At 43.1% G+C, this 5,039-nt stretch overlaps 1 pseudogene; it reads right to left on the bottom strand.

The window, feature by feature from the left end:
• Positions 1–2,728: 2,728 nt before the first annotated feature.
• LOC141986747 (zinc finger BED domain-containing protein 5-like) lies at positions 2,729–3,768 on the bottom strand (annotated as a pseudogene).
• Between the last annotated feature and the right edge of the window lie 1,271 nt (positions 3,769–5,039).

The following is a 5,039-nucleotide window of genomic DNA, read 5'->3' as shown; positions in this document are numbered from 1 at the left end:
TGGCATGGGACAAAGTTCAACAACAACCAGAAGAATGCCTGTTCCCTGAAGTTGCCTCCTCAGCCTGTGACTTTACGTCAGTGATAATTAAATTTGATGATGCTGAAGAAGACAGTGTCACTGGAAGGGCAGCTGCTCAATGCAGTGGGAGGATAAACTGAGGAGTCAAGCTTTTGTGATTTCAAAACTCAGTGAAGGTGACAGAAGCAGCCCAGTCTATTTCACTGCTTTGCAAATGTCTGACGTATTTATTAGTTGCAAAACTGAGGTTTTGATCCTGTCCTCCTTACTCAGGCAAAACTGTCATTGACGTCTCCGCTCAAAATACCAACTTTCACCTATTTCTTTTCCCTAGACTTGCATCTTGTTTCAATATAAAACTGAAAGTTGGCCCAGGTTCCCTCCCATACTTGCTATCTACCTAGGAATTTACGCTATAGTAGCTCGGCAGTTAGGCCTATGATCACACACGAGTATTTTTACTCAAATTTTGGTCACTGGTCTTCAGAGAAGCCAGGGCATCCGAGGCATGTGTGGATAAGTGCTCCTTCCTGGACCTGAACTGGAGCCTAAGTGGTGACAGAAGCTCCTCCCATCAGTTCCCTATATCATAGGCCCTTCCATCAGCCCCATATAGAGCCTGTACGGCTTTCCACTCTTGGTGTTACATACTTGTGTCTTCATTCTGCACTCTGTGTCCTATGTGTCGTCATCAGGGCTGGCTCCAGCGTTTTTGCTGCCCCTTTTTGACTGAACGCCTGGCAACCTTAAGAAGGAACCTGTGAATGAACCTGGGCTATTTCAAGCTTGTAACGAGAACCCAAACCAGATGACTTTGACCTGATTTGCGCCGACAGAACAAAAATGTATGTAAGCCATACATGTAAGACGCAGGCTAGTGGGGGGCTGAGTTGGTAACTTCAGGTGTGTGCACTCTGTGTAATGTATACATGCCATATAATTAGCATGTAGCTACTCATGCACAACAAACATGAAAATGGCCCCTTTCACATATCAGAGCTCACTTGTATAAGCTATGTCTTAAGAGGGGTGTGATATGTGGGAAAGTCAAAAGAAACATTATTCAGATGCATTAAACAAACTATGGTCCTGCTTTTCTTCTCTCCTTTGAAGTCATAGTTGCGTATGAAAAGAATATCTATAAAATCAAAATCCACACAGCAATGTGGTCACGAATGCTGTTATGGGGATCTCGGCAAGCAACAGTGAACAGTCTGAACAATTCCATGTAGGAGAGTGTCGGAGACTTAGATGATAGCTGTGCTAAGTTTTTCTATGAGCAACTTCACAGCTTTGCTGTGAGCTGGAGTGGCTAGTGGAAAGCAAGTGAAAAATACAGAATCAACAACTGATACTATGAAGGAGGACTAGTGAATGAGAGCATGAGGCCAAAAGGAAATTTGAGATCCTTTTGTGTGATTAATTTTTGGACGGGCATATGGACAGAGAGATAAGAGAGGAAAAGAACATTACAGACCCAGCTGTGGAGGGAATCACATGAAAAGTTGACAGGCAGTTTTTAATGTGCTGGCCGATGTTTATGTGCAACCCTGCCCTCTGCTGGACAGACTCAATCTTGGGAAGTATTTGTGGTTCTAGTCCCATTAGAGCAGGTGTTCTCAAACTGGGGGTTGGGACCCCTCAAGGGGTTGTGAGCACTGTTCCCTCTAAGCTGTGTGCGCGTGCACACAGATCCTAAAACCTGCACACACGGCAAAACACCATGTGCACAAAAATTTGCACAGAAGAAATTTTTTGCGCACACGGCATGTTAAAAATTAGAGGGAACATTGGTCATGAGGTTATTATATGGGGGGGGTCACGAGCAGTCAGCCTCCACGGCAAACCCCATTTTGCATCCAGCATTTATTATAGTGTTAAATATATAAAAAAGTGTTTTTAATTTATAAGGGGGGTCGCACTCAGAGGCTTGCTATGTGAAAGGGGTCACCAATACAAAAGTTTGAGAACCACTGCATTAGAGGCTATGCAGTAGGGCAATGGTTCTCAAACTTCTTGTATTGGTGACCTCTTTCACACAGCAAGCCTCTGAGTGTGACCCTACCCCCCTTATAAATTGAAAACACCCTTTTTTATGTTGAACACTATTTTAAATGCTAAATTTATATCTCTATTGTTTAAAATGAATTTAAATTTTCTCACCACTTTTAAATTAAGACTACAACACATTTTTATCAAATTATTGTTAAAAATAACTTTTCTGCTTATCAATAGTTACTGTTAAGTAGAATTTTATTTTAATACTTGACAGTAATTAATCATTGCAGCCAGAAAATCAGTGAGATGGATAATGGTGTTTATTTGACACAAGAAGTTTTATTCTTGGCCTTGTGTTAGAAAGGGCACATCTGATGTCGTCCTTCACATCAAGCCAGTTTTGGGATTTCATCTTTATTGTGGGAAGGCTGGAGAACCCACTCTCGCATTCGTGGGTAGTGGGGAATGGCAGAAGGACTCTTAGGGCCATTTCAGACACCAGTGGGTATTCACTTGCAACTGAGCACAGGAACTGGTTTGGAGGCAGCTGTGTGAGTTTTGCTTTTGCTCCATCATCAATGATCATATTGACAAACTGTTCCTGTACGTGAATATCCTCAGCAGGTAACTGCTCAGCCGTCACACTGAAAGGGTTCTCCACCTGGGAATGAAGTGCTTCTGGTAGTACTAGGAAGTAGTGCGAGAGCTCTTAGTGAAGGGCTCTCCGATGTTCACTGATCGCTGACTTGAGAGCACTATCAATGTTGACTTCCTCCTCTTTGCTGAACGAGGAAAGTGTCAGAAACATGCTGTATCTGTGTCCAACTTACGGCACCAAAGATCCAACTTCAGTTGGAAGGTTCTGATTTTATTAGTCAGGACCATCAACGCTGAACGTTTTCCCTGAAGTGACAGGTTGAGGTCATTAAGCCTATCAGAGATCTCAAGCAGAGAAACCATTTATTGTCACTGAACATTTTTGTTCAACTCCTGTTTCTATTTTTGCAGGAAAAACTCTGCCATCTCTTCACGAAGTATAAAAAAAACACTTTAATGCACATCCCCTAGAAAGCCATCAGACACGAGTGTGGACAAGCGGAACTTTGTATTCACCACCCATTTCGTTGCAGAGCTCTCGAAAGAGAGGACTATTCAGAACATACACTTTAATGAAGTTCACTGCCCGTATAACAGCATCTACCACAGCAATAAGGTATATTGGCAATGTACTTTACAGCTAGGACTTGATGATGGATTCCACATTGAGTGACAATCACATTAGGTGACGCACACTTTACCTTCTTCTGAAAGCCAGACCGAGCACCCCTCATGGCTGGAGCATCATCGGTACAGATACCACAAACATTTTTCCACCTAATGCCATTGCTTTTGAAAAAGGCATTCATCTTATTGAAAATGTCCTGTGCTGTTGTGGTTGTTTTTAAGTTTTAAGTTAAGAATAAGAACTCATCCTCAACATCCCTGGCATTAACGTACTGTATGAACTATCAATTGTGCGCAGTTAGTAACATCAGTAGCTTCATCAAGTTGCTGGCTGAACATACTGAGAGCAGAATGTTTAATTTCATGCCCAGCTTGTTCTTTGATATCTTCGGACATCTCACATATCCTGCATTTCACGGCATCATTCAACATGGAAAGCATATTACGCTTTTTGGCAATATCATTGCCAAACATAAGCGACACAATATCTTTGCGCACGGGCAGAACAAGCTTCTGACCTATCATATGTGGGTTTTTGGCATGGGCGATTCATAGAGACACAACATAAGAGGCCTCCACAGCGGAGGACGTTTGCTGTCAGAAATTTCCACCTGCATCAAGCCTGGTGTTCTTGGTCACTTTTTCTCTGCACTTGAAAAAAATCCAGGTGTTGATGTTTACACTCAGGATGTCTAGTTTCAAGATGTCACTGCAGTTTGCATGGCTTCATTGATTCAGCAGACAAAACTTGGCAGCAAATGACGCATTGCGGTTTTTCAGTACCTGAGGTAAGGATGCTGGTAAAACTGGGTTTAATATAAGACTTGAGGCACTTTCACGTTTTAGCAGTAGAGGTGGCCATTATTTCCAGGAGAAAATATGCACCTGCATGTCTGACTGTTACGTTATAAATTACTCCCCAGCCCCGATCTCAGTGTTCTGATTAGTCTGCATTGAATGTAGCTTTTCAGGGGCTGAACTATCAAGTCCTCTTGTGTTCTCTCACTCCCAGGGTCAGCCTTAGGGAAAATGGCAACCTGGGTGAACTTCTATTCTGGCATCCTTTGGAAGCAGCGCAGGGCTGGGTTGGAGCTGGGCTGGCTGGACTGGGGCTGACAGCATGCAACCCCCATGTAACCACCTTGCGACCCCCTGAGGGGTCGCGACCCCCAGTTTGAGAACCCCTTTGCCACTGAGAACTAATGGAATTTCTCCTGGTAGCTCAAGTGATGGAGGTTTGTCTGTTTTGGAGGGAAAGATCCTTAGTTCTCCATCCTATTTTATATGTGCGCGTGCGTTGGCTGTTTCACTATCATGCCTTGCCAGAACACTTATTACTGCATAAATACACCCACAAACAGTTACTGGCTCAGAAAGCAGTGGCTCCTCATCTGAATCACTTACCATGCAATTCTCATCAGAGCCTTGAAAGAAGGGATATATTGCAGATTCCCAGTCTTGGTGACAGAATGCTCTCTCTGCAAAATACTCAGTGGTTGGAAGGCAGATAAGTTTTTCTTTACAGTTTTCTCTTGCCAAGCCAAACCTACTGAAAATGTGTCCTGGCACTATTAGGTATATGAGATAGCTGTAGAGGGCTGAGGAGCATTTAACTATCTGTCAGCTGTGTAGGCCGAATCATTTTGTTGCCATCGGTAAGCTGCTGTAGGGGTGTGTGGCATATTGTGTGTGTCTGCTTCCTATTTTTGCCCTTTGATTGAGTTAGCTTAATGTCAAGATATTTAATATCTATTAAGTGGTGTGTTTTATGAAACATTTACAGTATGTCCCCTGCC

The sequence above is a fragment of the Natator depressus genome, chromosome 1 (assembly GCF_965152275.1).
Source record: "Natator depressus isolate rNatDep1 chromosome 1, rNatDep2.hap1, whole genome shotgun sequence".
In the NCBI taxonomy this organism is placed as follows: domain Eukaryota; kingdom Metazoa; phylum Chordata; order Testudines; family Cheloniidae; genus Natator; species Natator depressus.
The sequence above is the reverse complement of the archived record's forward strand: the minus strand, read 5'-3'. Positions and strand labels throughout refer to the sequence as shown.